The sequence below is a fragment of the Pinus tabuliformis genome, chromosome X, assembly GCF_031772625.1.
Source record: "Pinus tabuliformis cultivar Carrire ecotype Pingquan chromosome X, CPIR1, whole genome shotgun sequence".
In the NCBI taxonomy this organism is placed as follows: domain Eukaryota; kingdom Viridiplantae; phylum Streptophyta; class Pinopsida; order Pinales; family Pinaceae; genus Pinus; species Pinus tabuliformis.
The window spans coordinates 1,319,038,085-1,319,062,053 of NC_142308.1; the positions used below are offsets into that span (position 1 = coordinate 1,319,038,085).

Here is a 23,969-nt window from a genome sequence, read left to right on the forward strand (position 1 = left end):
ATTGGTACATCAACTTCTCGAGGTTGTAACTTTGGCATACGATCTTCGTTTGACACACACAATATCTCGTTAGAAATATCTATCTGAGAACTACAACTTTGGGAAGAGAAACGTCTCTCCATAGACCCATGCTTCTCCCAGTTTTCCCAAGAAACATCAGCTAGGGCCTCAAAACAGCTCCGGAAGATTAGGACCCAAAAAACTGCTAAAAATAGTAATGTGTGTTACAATTAGGGAAACTGAAAAGTTGAAAGAAACAATGGTCAGGGTCCAAGTGCACTTGGTGGGTGGCCACCAATATCGACCTCGATCAATTTGCGAGGAACCTGATGAAATGAATGCAAACATTGTAAGTTTCTTCCTTATCCTTGAATTAATAAAAATTAATCCTTTTTCCCATTATATTGTCTTATTGAAATGATAAATGGTTTAATATTATTTTGATATTTGGTAAGATAATATCAATTTCTAATCTCCTTGATCATTAGATTAAGCTTGTTTGAATTGTTATGATTGCATATGCCTTTGATCTCTTTTATGTCTATGATTGCAGGTCTTTTTGAGCACCGGGAAGCTTCGTCATGTTAGAGCAGAGATCTTCATTAGGAATTTCACAAATAGGTAAGAGGCTTACCCTTCTACTATTGTATTTACAATTAGAATGAAATAATATTAGGGAAAAAGTCATTTAATTGTCCGTTTGTTTCTAGTTTCCTTTAGGATCTAGGGAGATCATTCTTGTCAGCAAGAGGGTTTTATCTGCCATAACAAATTGGTGACTACAATAGGTAATGTTCTCTTTTCTCTCCTTGGTTTTGCATTCTGTTTTTTGGTGTTTATTTGGACTCGAGCCTTGGTAAATTTATGATCTTTCAGATCTTCTAGGTTGATTTCTTTCTTTTTTATTTGTTCTTGGACTTCCCAGACATGCATTGTTTTTGTTCACCCACAGAGTGCATGTATGTGCAGTGGTTGCCTCAGCAGCTAGGTGCATCCACACTAAATTAAACTATTTTCTTGCACACTTCCTAGATATTTTTGAAAAAATAGGTTTTCTCTCAACCAAAGTTTGAATTTTGGTTTCTAAAGGTGTCATCATATTTGTTTTGACTATCCAATAGCTTTTCTGAACTTTTTTGAGTGCTTTGGTGAGGTCTTTTTGGGAATTAATCCCTTTTGAAAAATTGATTAGGGTTTTGTCTCCCTTATTTACTAATTGATAAAAATATAGTAGGTTGTCTTCAACACCACTATATTCCTCTCTTTTTCTGTTATATATACAAAATCCGTTATCAATCTTGCTTATTTGTGATGAAATTCTCTGTTTAATCACAAATTAGGGTTTCTCAGAAATTGTTATGTTTTGTGAAGAATTATTTTCACTACTGCATGATAAAAGGAAATCATCCCTTTCCCATTTTGAAATCTTTCATAATTACATTTTGGCATCATTAAGTGAAAGAATTCATTATAGAAATTGCATTTTTTCAAAACTCTTGTTTGATTTCTGTGTGTTTCAAAATTTTGGGTGATAAATGATAAAAGACATTTTGGTTTTGTTTGATCTCTTAGAAAAATTTGAAATCTTAGTTTTCTTCTGCAACTAAATTACATTAAAGTGAAATTGACTATCTTATGAAAAGAATTTTGTTGAAATTGTGATTTTTACACTTTATTCAAAGAAAAGAAAAGAAACTCCTACTTTCCCTTAATTAGGATTTCGTTGAACGATAGATTACAAATTGCATGTTCAATTGCATTAGAATTTCGATTCGAGTCATAATATCATAGGCTTCACTCCCATTATCTATTGAGTAAATAAGAACTTAATAACACAATGTTAATTAAAATCAATTGGAATTTATATTTCTGGCGACTCTAACCACCTACAGTAGCTTATGTGTGGGGCTTTGGAATAGCAAAGTGAGTAAACTTTCCAAATGTACAGACAAACAATAGAATCATGCGTTAGGGAGAGAAATCCAATTATTTCAGTTTTTCTCTATAGATCTCTACTTATGCATGAGCTAAGAATGAGATCATTTCAGATTCGGTGAAGTGATCAACGATAGAGTAATTTTCACGTATTACGATGACGCCAAAAGGTACTTGGGGCCAATTGAAAGTAAACCTCCAATTAACTATGTTTAGGAGCTTTCAAGGCAATTGAGCATTGTTACTTTTCCCTTGTGTGTACATCCGATTTACGACTGTCCCCCCACGTAAAAATTTATAGTTGGTAAACTTAGTTACCATAATCTAAGGGCTCTACCTAAGGTGAAGGCAAAGGGAATGATCCAGGTGGATATCTAGACACAAATGGCATGGAGAAGGCTCAGAATTCAAAGTGGTTGAAAGTTGATTAAGTTGACATCAGACCGAATTTCTCGTCGCCCTGATTCTAATGGTGTGAACGACACTCTAATCGAAGTCCGGATGAGGAAAATAGAGGCAGTAAAAGTTTCAGTTGACTTTTGCTGACTACACAGGCTTAATGGAGACACAATTTGGAAGTTTTCACATGGATAGAATCCAGCCAGATTCTGGGGAAAATTTTTGCCTCCTTAAAATGTATCCTTTGGTCCAAATTTCGATTTTTCAAAATGGGCCATATTAATATAATAAAACAAAAATGATTAAAAAAAGGGGTGGCAGGCCATTAATCCCACCACCCCTATCCTTATCACATATAAATTATGGAGGGGCGGGCCACCACCCTCGGCCCCTCCCTCCACATTTAGTGGAACTTATGATTATGGGCAGGCCATTATAGTTTCACGTGGAGGAATCTGTGGGTCAGCCCTTAGGGCACGACCCAACCACAAACAACAACCACGTTGATAGGGATACGGACCTCGTTGGAGCCAGTGATAGGTGAGGTGGGTGGGTTTCCCAAGGTGGGCCCAATCTAACCTCCCTTTTAAAATAGTATTTCATTATGTAAAATGGTAAGGGGTAGGGTTTGACTGCTTGACCCCCTCCACAACAGTCGGATCTCTAACCACTCTACCCAACGGAGTTTTGTAAAATCTGCACCTTTTTTACATTTAAACTCAGTCATCATTGCACCCTGGCAGAAGAGGAGTGTGCACATAGTTCGAGGCACATTAATTTTGCAGATGGTGGAACCATGAGCAGTGCAGAGAGGGGGATAGAACCATGATCTAAGCAATTTCTCTAGTGGGGCATATTTTCACTTCATCATATTTTCACAAATTTTATATGGTTTCAACATTTCTCGATGCCACAAATGCAATGTTGTTGTCCATTTCTCCAACAGAGTTCTGCATTTTTTGGCCTTTTTCCATAATGGAGGTATAAGCCTCCTTTTTGTAAATGATGATTGTACTGTTCTTTCTCATGCCACTTAATGAATCAAGGCCTCTGCATTGATCGAGCAAGGCCCAGAGATGTAGTCCAAATCGGATGAACTCCGTTATCAATTCTCTTGTCTTCTTTCATGCTTTATGTGTTTCTCCTCTTCTCTCATGTGCACATTAAATTTCTATGTTTAAGCTACAATTTATGCATATAATTCTCTGATACATATATAAGAAAAAGATCTTGGATCAAGTGGTATCATAGCAAGTCTTTGTAGGTGTGAATTACATGTTTGTATGCTAATAAGAAATAGGCTTTGAAGAGGCGAAGCGGAACTAATGTCTTTTGATCCTGAAGCAGGGTATGCACATTGAAGTAGAAACATGGTAGATGAAGAGGCTCGTTATGAAGAGGAGCTCAATTTCTGCAAAACCTTCTATACAATGGCAGAAAATGTCGGTCAATTTCTTTCAAGGTTGGAGAAAGCAGAAGGGAAAAATGCAGAAGAACAAGGTTCAGTGCATGGAAATGGTGAAGAATAACCCCATCCTACTCCTTCCACAAGTGAGAGTTCTTCTTCCTCTCATCGCCATCATCATAGAAATTCACGGTATGCATCTAAGGAACCTTTCTTTAAGTTAGATGTAAAATTTGATCTTCCCATGTTTAACGATGAAAGTAATGTGGAAAAGATTAATAACTAGATTAGGCGCATCAAAATCTACTACAAGATTCAGCAGATTGAAGAGGATGAGCCAATGATTCAGCTAGCCTCTCTTCGTATGAGTAGCACAGCTATCGTCTAGTGGGAGAGAAAATTGTGAAGCAGTAAGAGTGTGGGTAATCTTCTTTCCTCATGGCCTAGTTTTATTTCTCCAATAAAGGAACAATTTTACCCCTTGGGTTATAAGCAAAAAGCCTTAATGGATTTGCAATACTTAAGGTAAGGCAGAGGTCAAGATGTTCAAAGCTTTACAAAGGAGTTTAGAAAACAAACACATAATTTGGGCATTGCACTTGACTCACTTGAAGTAGTAACTAAGTATATTGGATCATTACATAATTACCTTAGGCATTCATTATTATTATTTGAACCAACTACTATTGACTTGGCCAGTGTAAAGGCCATTCATCTTCAGAATAGAGGCAATAATGAAAGAGATGATCATTTCAAGAAACCATCTTTCAAACCACCCAATGGAAAACCCAAAGTGAAAGGAAAAGGAAAGGATAAGAGGATGAAATCAACAAAGAAAGATGAAGGAGAAAGACCTTATTGCACTCAATGCAAAAAGGAAGTTCATGACGACGATCATTGTTGGAAACTATACCCAGAAAAGAGACCAAATAATTATGGAGGAAAAGGCACACAGAAGATAGTGGCAACTGTACAACAAGACCTTGGATCCAACTCTAGAGATGAAGCATTGGTCACAATAGTAGAAACAAAACGAAATCTTAGACCTCATGGTAATTTTGAATCACATGAGGGCACTAGTTCAATAAATGATTCTCTTCCTAATGAATGAAAGAGAATTGAGCTATTTCATATTACAGTTATAATAAATCATACAAAAGTGTAAACTCTATTTGATACCGAATCCCAAGAAAATCTAATTTCAGAGTCCTTGGTAAAGAAGCTAGGCTTAGAAACCAAACCACATCCAAAACCTTACCCATTTGGATGGATACATGATAAAGCAAAATTGAATGTACCTAAGTAGTGCAAGGTTAAATTTGTGATCGCTTCTAAGTTGGTGGATGAGGTAAAACTTGATGTGATACCATTGGATACCCATGGCATTGTGTTAGCGAGCCCATACCTATATGATAGAAAGGCAATCTTCTTCCATCATGAAAACAAATACCAAATCACAAAAGATGGAGTAGAATATATTGTAAGGGCTCATCAAAATAAAATCAACGAAAACCTCGTAAGTGTAGGACAAATGATGAGTTTGGAGAATTCCAGTAAGGGTTGCATGCATATGGTTGTAAGGGGGAAAGATGCAGAATTATCTGATGCTTTCCAGGGTTGTGATCATGTGCATAAAAAGAAATTATGTGAATTAATTTCTAACTATGATGAGATGTTTAATGAACCAAGGGGATTACCTCCGAAGAGGGAAATCCAACATGAGATCCATTTGTAGCATGACGCTCCTTTTCCAAATATTGGCTTGTATAGGATGTCGACCATTGAGATGAAGAAGACCAAAAAGCAGGTGTAGGAAATATTGAACCAAGGGGTCATTAGACCAAGCACTTCTCCATGCATCTCACCAATTGTCTTAGTGCCGAAGAAAGATGGCACATGGAGGATGTGCATGGATTACTGACCAATAAACAAAATCACGATCAAAAATCGTTACCCTCTTCTGCGCATAGATGATTTATTAGATCAGTTAAGGAATGTTATCTATTTCACCAAATTGGATTTGCGTAGTGGTTATCACCAAGTCTGAATTGCAGAGCAGGATGTGTGGAAAACTACCTTCAAGGCCAAACAAGGGTTGTTTGAATGGATGGTGATTCCATTTGGACTTTGCAATGCCCCAACCACTTTCATGAGGGTCATGAATGATCTCTTTAGGCCTTTCATTGATGAATTTGTTCTTGTATATCTGGATGATATTCTTGTCTTTAGCAAAAGTTGGAATGAACATGTACGCCATGTGAAGAAAGTGCTTGATGTATTGAAAAAAAAAACTCTATTTAAAAGTGTCAAAGTGTCAGTTTGGGAAAACCACTTTAGTTTACCTAGGTAATATTGTTGGTCATGGTTAGCTTAAAATTGATCCTTCTAAAGTTGAAGCAATTGTAAATTGGCATAAGCCTACTAGTGTAACCGAGGTTCGCAGCTTTTTGGGTGCAATACAATATTGGAGGAGATTTGTTGCCAATTTCTCTATTATTGCAACACCTTTACACACACTGAAAAGTGTAACGTAGGTCTTTCAATGGGGAGGAAAGTAGTATAAGTCCTTTGAAACATTCAAAGAAAATATTAGCATCGCACCAGTCTTAGCCTTACCATATCTCCAATAGCCATTTGATATCGAGATAGATGATAGTGGATATGCCATAGGAGTCGTACTGATGCAACAAAAGAAGTTGATATGTTACCATTCAGAGAAGTTCTCTTAGGATGTGATAAACTATCCCACTTGTGACAAGGAGTTATATTCCTTGGTCTAGAGTATGAAAAATTGGAAACACTACCTGATCGGGAAGGAGACCATCATCCATACGGATCATTGGCCCTTCCAATATCTTCAGTCACAAACCAAGTTGTAGCAATATCGTCATTTCAGGTGGATGGGTTTTCTTAGTAGTTTCATCTGGTAATAAAGTATAATAAGGGCACTAGCAACAAAGTGGTCGATCTGCTATCTCGTCCTCCTATTTTGTCTTCTGTTATTTTGCATAATTATTCATTACCTGTTAAAATTTATCCTGAACAATATGCTAACTATGATGACTTTAAGGAGATTTATGCAAAACTGACCCATGGTTCACAGGTGGAAAACTATCAGTTTCAAGGGAAACTATTGTATCACCTTGGTAAATTGTGCATACCCACAGGGGAAAGGGCACATGTAATCCAGGAGACCCACACCTCCCTTGTGTCTAGTCATTTTGGTGTTGAAAAAACTTTGTGTCAAGTACAAAGATTTTGATTTTGGCCTCATAAGAAGAACATTGTGACTCAATATGTAAAGGGAAGTGTGACGTGTTCTGTTTCAAAGCCCTCTAATAGAAAAATTAGGCTTTACACACCACTCCCTCTTCCAAGTCGTCCATGGGAAAGTGTGTCGATGGATTTTATAGGAGGTTTGCCTATGTCTAGAAAAAGTCATGACTATTTTTATGTCGTCATTGACCGTTTTAGAAGGATATGTATTTTAATGCCTTGTAAAAATCAGATCATTGTAGAGCAAACTTCTTATCTTTTCTTTCAGCATGTTTGGGTCCATTTTGGAGAGCCCAAATCGATTGTGTCAGATCAGGACTCTCTTTCTCAGAGAGTTTTGGACAAGCTTGTGGAAGATGATGGACACCAAGTTTGAAAGAAGCAAGACATTTCATCCATAGACTAATGGACAGACATAGGTTGTTAACCGCACCGTGGTACACTTGTTGCGACGCTATTTTGGGAAACATCCTATGTTGTGGGATGAGCATCTTCCATATGTGTAACATTCCTACAATCGAGTAGTGTACTCATTTACACATCATTCATCATTTGAGACATGTTTTAGCTACCTACCGAAAGATCCTCTAGATATGGTCTTTGGAAGGGAAGATGACTCCAGTGGACGTGACGATAGGGACAAAGCGTAGTAGTTGATTTAGCGGATCTAGTTGATTCACCAAGTAGTACAGGAGTAGTTGGAGAAAATTCAAGCCCAGTACAAGGCTCAACATGACAAACACTAAGCCGGCCATCAATTTCATATGGGTGACAAAGTTTGGTTCCATATCAGCAAGGACGGGATGAAGGGAGAAGTGAAGAAGTTGCGACCAATCTAGTATGGTCCATTCACCATATTGGAGAAGATTGGAAGCAATGCCTTCCATCTTGATTTTCTGACATATATGCAAATGTACTCCATAGTGAATGTGGAAAACTTAAAGTAGTATGAGCTACCATTGATTATGGACACAGAAGAGGTGGGCACAGTTCCTAAAGTTGATGACTTTGCACCAGAGTATCTCAATGAGTTACCTAAAGATATCATCCTTGATAGAAGAACCAAGACTTCATGACAGGGAGATGTGGAATACATTCTAGTTGGTTTGAAGTGGATGCACCCTAGCAGGGAAAAATGGCTAGAAAAATAAAGAATGAGAGAACAATTCCCTCACTTGACAACTGACTGATAAATCTTTTGGTGGTCCAAAAGCTCCTCAATGGGGAGGATTGATCTAGGTGGATCTCTAGACACTAGTGGCATGGAAAAGGCTCAAAATTTAAAGTGGAGGAAAGTCAATTAACCTGACATTAGATCGATGTTCTCGTCGCCTTCATTCGAACGATGCAAACGGTACTATGATCCGAGTCTGGATGAGGAAGATAGAGGTACTCAAAGTTTCAGTTGACTTTTGCTAACTAGGCACACTTAATGGAGACACAATTTGGATGTTTTTAGGTGGATGGAATCTGGCCAACTCCAGTCAGATTCCAGGTGAAATTTTCACCTCGTTAAAATGTCTCCTTTGGCCCAAATTCTGAATTTTCAGAATAGGCCATATTGTTAAAATAAAACAAAATTATTAAAAATAGGGATGGCGAGCCATCAACCCCAGCACCCCAATCCTTATCACATATAAATTATGGAGGGGCAGGCCAGTACCCCTGGCCCCTCCCCCCACACTTAGCGGAACCCATGATTATGGGCGGGCCACTACAGTTGCACATGGAGGAATGTGTGGGCTAACCCTTGGGGCACAGATCCAAGCACAAACAACCACCATGTTGATATGGATATAGACCCAGTTGGAGGCAGTGACAGGTGAGCAGGGTGGGCTGCCCAAGCCAGGCCCAGCCCAACCTCCCTTTTAAAATTAATATTTGGTTATGTAAAATGGGAGGGGGTGGGGTTTGACTACCCGATCCCCTCCAAAAAAATCAGATCTCTAACCACTCCACCCACCTTTTTTATATTTAAACTCAGTCATCATTGCACCCAGGCAGAGGAGGAGTGCATACGTAGTTTGAGGCACATTAATTTTGCAGGTGGAAGAACCATGAGCAGTGTAGAGACGAGGGTGGATCCATGATCTTAGCAATTTCTCCAGGGGGCTAGACTTTCATTTTGTTAGATTTCGACAAATTTTATATTGTTTCAACATTTATTGACACCAAGAATGCAATGGTGTTGTCCATTTCTCCAACAGAGTTCTGCATTTTTCGGCCATTTTCTAGAATGGAGGTATAAGACTCCTTTTTGTAAATGATCATTGTACTATTCTTTCTCATGCCACTTAATGAATAAAGGCCTCCGCATTGATTGAGCAGGGCTCGGAGACATAGTCCAAATCGAACAACTCCGTTATCAAGTCTCTTGTCTTCTTTCATGCTTTATGTGTTTCTCCTCTTCTCCCATGTGCACATTAAATTTCTATGTTTAAGCAATTTATGAATGTAATTCTTTAATACATCTATAAGCAAAAGATCTTGGATCAGGGAAGGTCCTGTGGTACCTGGAACAAACATTGCTTGACTCACTTGGAATATTTTGAGGGTAATCATTGCTCAATATGGCATAAACAAGTCAATTTGTGTGGTTTGAAATCCTAGATTTATTAGTGTGTGTTACCTTGTTTTCTTTTTACTTTTTATAGGATTTAGGCATTATTTTGATATTGTGTGAATAATTAATCTTTAAAAGAAAAAATATTTCATTGTGGCTAAATTACCGAGACAAGAACGTAGAATGCTAGGCCAACCTCCTGAATATATGCCAAGTTAGCTAGAAAATATTAAAACTAAAAAGTCAAAGTCAAAAGGATACGGGACTGGAGATGAACCTGAGACTTCTGATGTAATAGGAACTGAAGTAAATTAATGAGAAAAATAACTATTCTAAAACCTGAGGTAACAAAACCTGAATTTGATCAACCTCAAACACTAGAATTACACTTAGAAGTAACCGATCCAAAAATTACAGAACTTATTCAAACATAATCAAATATTTGAGAGTGTTTGGATTCACAATTAACCAAACCGGATATTGAAGAACATGAGTCACCTTTAGATGCTTTAGCCCCTACTACTTCATGTTCACCGCGACTAAAACTTCTTATTAACAATGGTCTACTTCCTGGTCTTATTAGTATTGAAGAAATTACTATGATGAAGAGGAAGAATCACCACATACACCAGTTTCTACCAATGATCGAGTAGATACTCTAGAACTTCTTTTTCCTACTTTTTGACCTGACCCTTGGTATTTTATGCCCTTGAACATTTTAGTTCAAGGAAATCCATGATACACTACTCCTTATTATACTATACTAGGCATTGATATGTCTAGAATAACTTCTAGGGAAATGTCATCAGATACTTCTATGTTTTTTAATTCTCCATAATTACTTTTATATGGTGGTCCATTAGTTCCTCTTGGATATCAGTCTCTTATGAGAACCTATTTAGGAGATTCTCATTCAAATCAACCTGCAACTATGTCAATCGGTTTAACTAATTCTAATGTCCAAGGCTTGACATATGATTAATATATAAATATGATTTCCCACAATGTAGGTAATATTCAAGTTAGCCTAATAGGAGGTTATTACCCACCTTGGTTGTAACCATCTTATCCTCCTCCTGGGGGCAATCTTTAGTCAGATGTTACCCTACAATTGGAGGGAAACAATTATCTAGGTTATGGTCAAATACCTCAAGCCAGTTTAGGTCAACATGTCATATCTTAACCCATTGTTGGTACTCTGTATCCCGAGATGAACACAATCTCGAATCCTTCATATAATTAATAGCCAATACCATTTTCCCCTGAAGTGTCAATTTATTGACCTAGTCAATCTGTTGGAAAACCTATTGGACAAGCTATTTAAGGTATTCCTATTCAAGTCCAACAACATATCTAGGGTAATTCATCAACACCTATTCAACAACCACAATTCAACATGGCTCATCCTGGATACCGAGGAGTTATGGAAATTCCAACTTCTTAGGTTATTCCAAGATATATTGGGTATCCTCCCCTAGGATCAGGACTCATCCCTAAGGTTTATCAATACACACAACAAGACTATGAAAGTAGAATAGCTATGCTATTACATTTTGAACCCTAACTCTACTGGTAACATTCCTTTTGATGGAAAATCGATCATAACATATAAGGATGTTGGTGTTGGTCTTCTTAAAGACTCATCTCTTATGGGAAATTTTGTGTTCCCTCCACCAACCTTACTCATAGCATTTCCTAGGTAAATATGATTATGTCAAGTACTTTTGAATCTTTGGATCATTGGAAAGTGTCTTCAGAGTTAGAATTAACCTTGTATGGTGATCAGATACCTCTTAGTCCTTTTGAATTCGCTTATGAGGTAATTCAATATTTTTCCAACCGATCACCATTTGATCCATGTGGATATTGGTGGCCACCCACATATCCCACCTAAACCTCCAATCAAGTTCATTTGTTTCCTTGTTTATTTTAGAATTTACTGTTTTTAGCAGTTTTTCACGTCCTAATGTTCTAGAGCAGATTTGACCCCGTAAACGACATTGTTTTAGGGTCTACTATAGGCCCATAGCCATAGGTGAGGTCTTATGACAAAACCTATAGTAATAGAAGAGACCTTTCCAACAAGCTATTGTACACGAAAAACAAAAATAATGTGACCAAGTTATGACCATGGGAAGTTGGCTGCCCAACTAACCCCAACGGGGCCCACAAAGTCTTGGCATTACATATCCTGGGTTAGGGTTTTGGTCTTTTAGGGTTTTCTCATGTTTTCTAATAACAAATAGGCCCTTGTGCCTCATTGTAACATAGTTCATAGGCATGTAGCTGCCAAATCTCTTCTCAGAGATAAGCTACCTTCACCCGAGGTAGTCTTATTTCCATTATGTTTGTAATCATGTCTTTGTATTTGATACTAATGAAATGAAGTGTTATTTCTATTGGATCTTTGTATTTATGATAATATCTATAATTTTTTGTGTTCCTATTTAAATTTGGGTTAGCGGTATCAGATAGGTCTTCTCTTTCTCTCTTTCTCTTTGCATGTCCCCAGCGGGGTCAGAATATAAGGATTTATGGCTTGAACTATTCGAACCTTTGCAAGACCAGCCTCACAAATTGCGACATCCTCCCATGGTAGAAGAAAAGAGAAATGAGGAGCCACGAGATAATATCAAAATCTTGGTCGAAGAAGCCCTCGAGCAATAGAGGAATGTGATGACAGATAACTTTTCCCAGATCCTTCAACAGCTACACAGGGGTGACACATCTACTTGTAGTGGCTACTTTGAAAGTGCCACACCCTTTAAAGTACACGTTAACTTTTACATTCCCATATTTGAGGGTCAGGTAGATGATGATGTCGTAGATAAATGGTTTAATCCGCTAGAAGGATAATCTTTCGTTGACGGTTTTTCCAGCTAGGAAAAGATTAATTTTTCTTCTCAAAGCCACCTCGCACGTCAAGGATAGGTGGGAAACCTAGTGTGAGTTGAAGGATGAAATTAGGCCCACAATATTTTTGGCCACACTCACTTGGGATTCATTTCAGGACGTCATCAAGGAGCAGTATTACCTTGAAAGAAGCTACGAGGATAAATACATAAAGTGGACCATGCTATGATAGGGAAGGGACCAAGATGTGTCAAATTTTACCAATGTTTTTCATACCCTTCGCATGAAGTTGGGTGTGAAGGATTCTGAGAAACATTTAGCACTCAAGTACCACAGCTACTTACACAGGTACATCTAGGATTAGATGGAGTTTCTAGACATCTCCTCATCCCACATGACGTACCAATACGCTATCAAGAGTGAGTAGAAGCTTAAATAGAAAAAGTAAGATTTTGGATCTACGAATTCGAATCAAGGGAAAGGTGCCTCCAGATCACAAAGCAAAGGGCAGAGCCAAGGCAGGGATACCTAGGATAACCCATCGAAGCTGCAAGAAAATAAAATGACCATGAAGACAAAGAAGGACATGGAAAAGTGATGTGAGTTCCATAATAGCTCCACTCACAACACAAGTGAGTGCCAGTCGAAGTAGTCACTCGTGGTTGAGCTGAAGGCTTCTAACTCTGACACATGTTTGGACTTCGAGTCAGAACCTAACAAGGGGAATGACAAATGGAACCATATCATTTATGCAGAGCCTAGCGCCATTGTGGCCGTCACCAAGATCTAGAAAAATGAACCTGAAGATCCTGAAGAGGGGGAGCGCCTATTCCACTCATAGATGTGGGTGAAGGGTTCTCTGCTGAAGTTCATTGTCGACAACATGAGCCTAAAGAAACTCATTTCAGAAAAGGTTTTGGAGCATTTGGGCCTACTGACTACAACACATCTATAGCCATACACCATCAGATGGCTTAACCAAGGACGAGAACTCTGTGTTAGCCAATAGTGTCTCCTTCCCTAAAACATCAAGCCCTTCATGGATGAGGTACTGTGTGAGTTTTCTCCTCTTGAAGTTTGTGATGCATTATTAACACAACCATACTTATGGAAGTGACATGCTATATATGATTCTAGACCTCACTCTATTATTATTTCTTTGGGTACTAAGTTATACAAGATACCGAAGGTAGCCCCACCTACAACCATCTCTTTGATCTCTTCTAAGAAATGTAGTAAGGTCATCTCCTAGACTGGGAAATTTCTTTTCTTTCTAATTAACTCTCAAAGTAAGGGAAGGTTGTAGCCACATTCATGGACCCTGGGAAGGGTTCCTCCTAGCAGAAAAAGTAGGTGGATATAGTCATGGAAGAATACATGGATATGTTCTCCTCACCTACAGGGGTACCCTTGCATTGTCAGGTCAATCATTCAACTGGTATGACTCCTGGAGCACCTCTACCCAACGGGCTGATATATCTCCTTTCCATTATTGAAAATGAAGAGGTTAGGAGCCAAATCCAGGAGTTGTTACAAAAAGGGCACATCTGACCAAGTACCTCGCCTTGAGGGAGTCTGATTATACTTGTATAGAAGAAGGATGGGACCTGGAGGCTCTGCATTGATTAACGTGCACTAAGCAATATCACTATCAGGAATAGGTAACCAATCCCACAGATTGATGATATATCATAGAAACTCTATTGAAAATGCAAGATCATAGAGATTAGTGAAAAGAAGTCACCTTCACTAAGTGGGCCTGCACGCTATTTTTGGCGCAAAGTCTACTTTTAGACTATGTCTATTTTTAGGTTGCATTTTCATAGAGATACCATGTAGAAATTTGAATAATATAACACTTATTCATAGAGATTATCCTGATTATACACTATTTTCAAAATGCATGCATAATACATAACCTCCTCGACCATTGATCATCAATTTGCGGTATTAAAAAACAATCGCATGCACACATTGAAACATCAATCACACATATCAACACAGTATGTAATGGGGAAAGCATACAGCTGGAAACCCCCAACTATCTATATATTATAATGATAGAGAACATGTAACAATACACAGTACAATACTCCTCACAAGTACTCAGTACTATCTCCACATGCTACACACAAAACTAGCTTAGATCTGAACAAGTCATGGGTTCAAATCTCCTCCACCGTTTGCCTGCCTCTACTGCACAATCCAAGCTAAGAATAGATTAGATCCAAGTTTGGATTCCCTTGGCTTGTGCTGCGAAATCCTCATTGGCAATCTCAATCAATGATTGTGCAAATCTCATGCACAGCTATAGTCACAACTGATAGTAGTCTCACCCTTTCACCCACCTATAACACTTGTCTCCACTGAACTTTCCATGCACTTAGTTAATTGATGTATTTTTTAGTTGATTTATGAGTTAATAATGAGTGAATTAATTAATAATTAATGCATATCACTCATCACTAGTGTATTTGGTAGTTAGATTAAATACAACTAGTTCAACTAAGCCAAACTGAACACAACTCCACTAAACTCAATCACTTGAGTTCTAACTGAAGTCCATCACGCAATAGCTCAACTAACCCATAGGAAAAGCATATTTCCTTCTAGCAGTTGCATGTCCCACATCCATAGCTCAAACTGAAGTGCTGCAAGAGGATAAGATAATGTTTATAGTCCAAATACTATTAAGAGCTAATAATATTCAATTGTTCTATTTTTTGACTGGCAGTCTAAAAATAGACTCCGACCATATGTCTAAAAATAGAGGTCCATCTATTTTTACCAACATGACTAATCATCCATAAATAGCATCCTGCAACTCATAGACCATGATCCATATGTCTAAAAATAGAAATAGTCTAAAAATAGACTTTGCGCCAAAAATAGCCTGCAGGCCCACTTTGTGAAGGTGACTTCTTTTCACTAAGCTCCATCATCTTGTTGCATTTTCAACACTCCCTCTCAACAAGATATGGATTATCTACAACCCCTATCCTGCCTCTGTGGTATTCAAATTTTCTCCTGGTGAGTGCCTTCATCAACATATCAACATCCTGATCCTCCGTGGGAATGTATGAAAGTAACATGATTCTCCGCTGCACACAATCTCTTATATGATGGTACCTGATGTCAATGTGCTTGGATCTATCATGAAATACTGGATTAGCCAAGAGTTTAACGCAACTCTGGTTATCACAATAAATCACAGTATGCTCCAAGTGTGACCCGAAAAACCTGACCAGGATCTTCCTCATCCATATAGCCTCGCATGCAGCCAAACTTGCTGCCATATACTCGGCCTCTGCTGAACTAAGTGCCACGGATCTCTGCTTCCTGTTGTACCAAAAAACTGTTTTCGACTTGGTACTAAAGATCCCTCCAGATGTGCTCTTTTTTTCCATTGTGCTCCCTCCCCAATCTGCATCAGTGAAGCCACATAGCTTCACCTCGTCCTCTTGTCTCTACCACAATCCATATCCTGATGTGCCTCTGAGATAATGCAATACATGCTAGCCTGTCTTCCAGAAGAGCTTGGTTGGCTTAGCCATAGCTTGTGAAAGCTGGTTAACAGCATAGCAAATATCTGGTCGTGTATTGACCAGGTACATAAGCGACCCCACCAACTGTCGATAAACAGTGGCATCCACTACCTCCGCAGAAGTAGCATCCTCCTTCCTCCAACCTCGAGGAAGAGGAGTATCAACAGGCTTGCAGCAATGCATGTTGAACTTCTCCAGTATCTCCTGGGCATACTTACCCTGAGAAACAAATATTCCATCACTACGCTGCCAAATTTCCAATCCCAGGAAATAATGAAGGAGGCCCAAGTCCTTCATCTCAAACACTCTAGCAAGATCCTCCTTGCATGAAAGTATCAACAACTCATCTCCCATCAAAATCAAATCATCTACATAAAGTACAATGATCAGCGACATACCCTCCACCACAATCTAGTATAGGTTAGGATCCGCCTCACTCTTGGAGAATCCAAGTCCGGTGAAATAACTATCTATCCGTGTGTACCAAACACGAGGTGCTTGTTTCAACCGATACAATGCTCTCTTGAGCCTGCACACATGCAACTCGTTGTTGAAGATCTCGAAACCTTCAGGCTACTCTATGTACACCTCCTCCTCAATGACTCTGTTGAGGAACGCAGTCTTCACATCCATCTGATGGATGTGCCACCCCATTTGCGCAGAGAGAGCAAGAATCGTCCGTATGGAAGAATACCTTGCGACAGGTGCAAAGGTCTCCTCATAATCGATCCCCTCTATCTGTGAGAAGCCTCAGGCAACAAATCTTGCCTTTTACTTCTCCACACTCCCGTCAGCTACCTGCTTCACTTTGTAGATCCATCTCGAACCCACCACAGATTTCCCCTCTGGTCTTGGGACAATCTCCCATGCACTGTTTCTGAAAATCGAATCATACTCTTCCACCATGGCATCTACCCATGCGGGATCCTCCACAGCTTCCTCGAAAGAGGATGGCTCAGCCACGCCACATTTTCTCACAAGAGCCATGTATCAAGTGTATCGATCAGATGATTGTCTCTGTCTGCGCTGTGCTGTAGGTAGTCCTACAACCTTCTCTGCATCTTGGGCCAGTCGCTCAGCTTCTGTAGTGCGCTTTTGCCCTCTGATGGTTGGTGCTGCATGAGTGGTCTCTTCCACTCCATGAACTTCATCTTGTGGCTGATCCACATCCTGAAGCTCATCCTTAGGAACTAATAGCTCCTCATCTGCATGCAAGTGTGGCACCCTCTCAAGGAAACACTTCATGGCTTTCTCCTCCCAAAATTTGATATCCCGTTGCACAACAGTCTTGCGACTGTCTGGAAAATATCAGGCCTATTACCAGACTGTCTGGTAAATACACACAATAGTTGTGCGCCGTATCAGTGTACCCCACCAATATCCCAACCTCTACGGTCGGCTCCAGCTTCTTCCTGGCATCCTTCGTCACATGCATGTAAACAGGAGAACCAAAAATCCTCAAATGGGAAATATCAGGTCTCTTACTAGAATAAGCCTCCTCGGGTGTACTCATGCCAAGTATCTTGTGAGGACAACAGTTCTGCACATATACTACAGTATTGCATGCCTCTGCCCACAAGTGAAGCGGTAGGCCCTGATCATGCAACATCGCCTATGCAGCACCCACGATCTTTCTGTTCTTCCGCTCAGAAACCCCGTTCTACTGTGGGTTATGGGGAGCAATGATCTCTCTTCGAATCCCTTCTGCGCTGCAGAAGTCCTTGAACTCACCAGAGATGAATTCACCACCATTGTCGCTCCTAAGACCCTTCACCTTCTTCCCTGATTCCTTCTCGACCAATGCTTTGAACTCACAGAACTTTGAGTATGTATCACTCTTCTTCTGCATGAAGATGATCCAACACTTTCGAGAGAAATCATCAACAAAGATCACATAGTACTTGTGCTTTTCTTTCTAGGCTACTGAGAAAGGTCCACACACATCTGTGTGAATTCTCTCAAGGATCAACGTGGCATGACTACCCTTCTCGTGAAAGATGGATTTCACAAGTTTTCTGAAAGTACACCCCTTGCACTAATCTGACTGCGAAAGAGTACCTTTAGGAAGCCCAGTAGAAATCTGCTGCAGTATCTTCAAGGCTCCATGGTGAAGGTTGCCCAATCTCCGGTGCCACAGCTCACCATCATCCTAGCTCACCAATGCTTCTACCTTGCATGCCATTATTGCGCAGTCATCTACATGCAATTGATAAAGGTTCTTGACTCGAACCCCTATCTTCCGGGTTTCTCCAGTTGTTTTACTGCACAGGAAATCCTTTCCCTCACTGAAGACAACATCATATCCCTTGTCTTCTAACATTGCCACAGAGATAAGATTCTTCTTCAATCCTGGAACATCCATCACTTCCTTCAATACAAATGGTTTAACAGACTCCCTCTCAAAGGAAATGGTACTGATACCGGTCGCACTGTATCTACCATCATCTCCCATCTCGATGTGCACTCCAAGATCTTTCTCATCTAGATCAGAAAACAAATCTCGATCTCATGTCATGTGAAAAGACGCACCACTTTCGAAGAACCATACAGATCCCATCACACTTGATACCAAGCATGCGAATAGTAAAAAATCCAGCTGAAACTGCCAGGCTAAGGCCTCTCCCGCTGCAGATCCAGTAGCTTGCTTATTTTTCTTCTTCTGTGGACAATTTCTGGCATAATGTCTATGCTGGTGACAGTGAAAGCACTTCACCTTGGACATTTCCTGCTTCTTGCCTTTCGCATCAGAATGAGAAGCTTTCTTGTTCTTCCCCTTCTTTTCTTTGGCAGCCAAAGCGCAATTTTCTTCATCAAATGCCTTTGATGAAGATCCGTCCCTGGTATTCCGCCTGATCTCCTCTTTCACAAGATCAGACCAAAGTCTCTCCCATCCTGGCAATTTCTCCCGACCATTGATAGAGTCCTGATAGGAATGCCAATTGTTCGGAAGACCAAGGAGAGCCAAGCTCACCAAGTCCTCATCATCGACAGTGACCCCCACTCTTCCCAGCTCATCGTGGCATTGGGAGAACATCATGAGATACTTGGGCATACTGTCTCCTTTCTCACACTTAATGTTTCTGAGTTTATCCTTGACTGCCAACTTCCTCTAGTCACTCTTGCTTTGGAATAAATCTCTCAATGGTTTCCACATCATTTATGGAGAAGCCTTTCCATGCAGGTTGGATACAATGCGATCCTTCATGCCCTCAAATAGAATCCTTCAACACTTTGTTGTCTTCTTTTTCCAAGCCTCAACTTGAGCAGCATCAATAGGCTTTGGGACCTCAGCATCTATGAAATCCTTCAACCCATTGTCATCTAACACCGCCTCCATCCTGTCTTTCCATGTAATATAATTCGAGATGCCTTCAAGGGCATACTCCAATCATGATCCGTTGAAAGACATTTCAACTTCGACACCAAGAAAACCCTACTGCAAATTCGAATTCCACCAGCTCAAAACTCAATCGCTTCTGATCTAAAATTTGTGAGAACAAAGTATTTCTCGTACAAAGATTGACTGTATTTGAATGTACCAGATATCTCACCTTCCAAAAGAAGGATGAATCCAGAGGCTACCTGGCCTGATTACAGACTCTGCCTGAAGAAATAAAATGTAATCACTTTCTGAATAATAGATCTGATGATCAACTTCACTCCGATACCATGTAGAAATTTGAATAATATAACACTTATTCACAGAGATTATCCTGATTATACACTATTTGTGGAATGCATGCATAACACATAACCTCCTCTACCATTGATCATCAATTTGCGGAATTAAAAAAACAATCGCATGTGCACATTGAAACACCAATCACACATTTCAACAGAGTATGTAATGGGGAAAGCATACAGATGAAAACCCCCAACTATATGTATATTATAATGATAGAGAACATGTAACAATACATAGTACAATACTCCTCACAAGTACTCAGTACTATCTCCACATGCTACACATAAAACTAGCTCAGATCTGAACAAGTCACGGGTTTAAATCTCCTCCACTATTTGCTTGCCTCTACTGTGCAATCCAAGTTGAGAATAGATTAGATCCAAGTTCGAATGCCCTTGGCTTGTGCTGCGCAATCCTCTTTGGCAATCTCAATCAATGATTGTGCAAATCTCATGCACATCTATAGTCACAATTGATAGTAGTCTCACCCTTTCACCCACCTCTAACACTTGTCTCCATTGAACTATCCATGCACTGAGTTAACTTATGTATTCTTTAGTTGATTTATGAGTTAATGATTAGTGAATTAATTAATAATTAATTAACATCACTCATCACTAGTGAATTTGGCAGTTATATTTAATACAACTAGTTAAACTAAGTCAAACTGAACACAACTCCATCAACTCCTCAATCGACTCCACGAAACTCACTCACTTGAGTTCTAGCTGAAGTCCATCAAGAAATAGATCAACTAAGCCGTAGGAAAAGCGTATTTCCTTCTGGCAGTTGCATGTGCCACATCCGTAGCTCGAACCAAAGTGCTGCAAGAGGATAAGATAATGTTTATAGTCCAAATATTATTAAGAGCTAATAATATTCGACTGTTCTATTTGTTGACTGGCAGTCTAAAAATAGACTCTGAACATATGTCTAAAAATAGAGGTCCATATATTTCTACCAACATGACCAATCATCCATAAGTAGCATTCAGAAACTCATAGACCATGATCCATATGTCTAAAAATAGACATAGTCTAAAAATAGACTTTGTGCCAAAAATAGCCTGCAGGCTCACTTAGTGAAGGCGAATTCACTTCACTAAGCTCCATCATCTTGTTGCATTCTCAATAGTGCTTTGATTTGTCATAAAATAATGGATTAGTCGAGAGTTTAATGCAACTCTGGTTATCACAATAAAACATAGTAGGCTTCAAGTGTGACCCGAACAACCCGGCCAAGATCTTCCACATCCATATAGCCTCGCATGCAGTCAAACTTGTTGCCATATACTCTGCCTCCATTGAATTGAGTGCCACAGATCTCTGCTTCCTGTTGTACCAAGAAACTGTTGTCGACCCAATACTGAATATCCCTGCAGATGTGATCTTTATGTCCATTGGGCTCCCTACCCAATCTACATCCATGAAGCCACATAGCTTCACCTCATCCTCCTGTCTGTACCACAATCCATATCCCGATGTGACTTTGAGAGAATGCAATACATGCTTGCCTTCCTTCCAGAAGAGCTTGGTTGGCTAAACCATAGGTTTTGAAAGCTGGTTAACAGCATAGCAAATATTGGGTCATGTATTGACCAGACACATAAGCGACCCCACCAACTGTCGATAAACAGTGGCATCCACTACCTCCACTGAAGTAGCATCCTCCTTCCTCCAACCTCCAGGAAGAGGAGTTTCAACAGGCGTGCAGCCATGCATGTTGAACTTCTCTAGTATCTCCTGGGCATACTTACCCTGAGAAACAAATAGTCCATCACTGCGCTGCCAAATTTCCAATCCCAGGAAATAATGAAGGAGGCCCAAGTCCTTCATCTTAAACTCTCTAGCAAGATCCTCCTTGCATGAAAGTATCAACAGCTCATCTCCCATCAAAATAGAATCATCTACATAAAGTACAATGATCAGCAACTTACCCTCCACCACAATCTGGTATAGGTTAGGATCCGCCTCACTCTTGGAGAATCCAAGTCCAGTGAAATAATTGTCTATCTGTGTGTACCAAGCACGAGGTGCTTGTTTCAACCCATATAGCGCTCTCTTGAGCCTGCACACATGCGACTCGCTGCTGAAGATCTCGAAACCTTCGGGCTGCTCTATGTACACCTCCTCCTCAATGACTCTATTGAGGAACACAGTAATCACATCCATCTGATGGATGTGCCACCCCATCTACGCTGAGAGAGCAAGAATCGTCTGTATGGAAGAATACCTTGCGACAGGTGAAAAGGTCTCCTCATAATTGATCCCCTCTATCTGTGAGAAACCTTGGGCAACAAATCTTGCCTTTCACTTCTCCACACTCTCGCCAGCTGCCTGCTTCACTTTGTAGATCCATCTCGAACCCACCACTGATTTCCCCTCCGGTCTTGGGACAATCTCCCATGCACCGTTTCTGACAATCGAATCATACTCTTCCACCAAGGCATCTACCGATGCGGGATCCTCCACAACTTCCTTAAAAGAGGATGGCTCATTCATGACACATTTGCTCACAAGAGCCCTGTATCCAGTGTACCGATCACGTGACAGTCTCTGTCTGCACTATGCTGTAGGTGGTCCTATGACCTTCTCTGCATCTTGAGCCAGTCACTCGGCTTTTGTAGTGCGCTTTCGCCCTCTGATGGTTGGTGTTGCATGAGTGGTCTCTTCCACTCCATGAACTTCATCTTGTGGTTGATCCACATCTTAAAGCTCATCCTTAGGAACTAATAGCTCCTCATTTGAATGCAAGTGTGGCTCCCTCTCAAGCGAACACTTCATGGCTTTCTCCTCCTGAAATTTGATATCCCGTCACACAATGATCTTGTGACTGTCTGGAAAATACACACAATAGTTGTGGGGCGTATTAGTGTACCCCAAAAATATCCCAACCTCTGCGATCGGCTCTAGCTTCTTGTTGGCATCCTTCGTCACATGCATGTGAACAGGAGAACCAAAAATCCTCAAATGGGAAATACCAGGCCTCTTACCAGAATAAGCCTCCTCGGGTGTACTCATGCCAACTATCTTCTGAGGACAACGGTTCTACATATATACTGCAATATTGCATGCCTATACTCACAAGTGAAGGGGTAGGCCCTGACCATGCAACATCGCCCGTGTAACACCCACGATCGTTCTGTTCTTCCGCTCAGCAACCCCGTTCTGTTGTGGGTTATGGGGAGCTATTAACTCTCTTCGAATCCCTTCTACACTGCAGAAGTCCTTGAACTCGCCAGAGATCAATTCACCACCATTGTCGCTCCTAAGACCCTTCACCTTCTTCCCCGATTCCTTCTCAACCAGTGCTTTGAACTCACAGAACTTTGAGTATGTCTCGCTCTTCTTCTACATGAAGAAGATCCAACACTTTCGAGAGAAATCATCAACAAAGATCACATAGTACTTGAGCTTTGCTGTCGAAGCTACTGAGAAAGGTCCACACACATCTGTGTGAACTCTCTCAAGGATCATTGTGGTGCAACTATCCTTCTCGTGAAAGGCGGCTCTCACAAATTTTCTCAAAGTACACCCCTTGCACTGATCTGACTGCGCAAGAGTGCCTTTAGGAAGCCGAATTGAAATCCACTGCAGTACCTTCAAGGCTCCATGGTGAAGGTGGCCCAATCTCTGATGCCACAGCTCGCTGTCATCCCGACTCACCAATCCTTCTACCTTGCATGCCATTGTTGCGCAGCCATCTACATGTAATTGATAAAGGTTCTTGACTCGAAACCCTATCTTCCGGGTTTCTCCAGTTGTCTCACTGCGTAGGAAAGCCTTTCCCTCGATGAAGACAACATCATATCCCTTGTCTTCTAACATCGCCACAGAGATAAGATTCTTCTTCAATCCTGGAATATGCATCACTTCCTCTAATACGAAGTGTTTACCAGACTCCCTCTCAAAGGAAATGGTATCGATACCAGTCGCACTGTATCTACCATCATCGCCCATCTCAAATGTGCACTCCAAGATCTTTCTCATCTAGATCAGAAAACAAATCTCGATCTCCTGTCATGTGAAAAGACACACCACTATCCAAGAACCATACTGATCCCATCACACTTGATAACAAGCATGTGATCAATGAAAAATCCAACTCAAACTACAAGGCTAAGGCCTCTCCCGCTGCAGATCCAACACCTTGCTTATTTTTCTTCTTCCACGGACAATTTGTGGCATAATGTCTGTGCTGGTGACAGTGAAAGCACTTCACCTTGGACATTTCCTACTTCTTGGCTTTCACATCAGAATGAGAAGCTTTCTTTTTCTTCCCCTTCTTTGCTTTGGCAGCCAAAGCGCA

The 23,969-nt window shown here is 40.3% G+C and overlaps 1 pseudogene; it reads left to right on the forward strand.

The window, feature by feature from the left end:
* Positions 1-217: 217 nt before the first annotated feature.
* The window catches only part of LOC149144952 (uncharacterized), a 72,403-nt pseudogene continuing 48,651 nt past the window's right edge, over positions 218-23,969 (forward strand).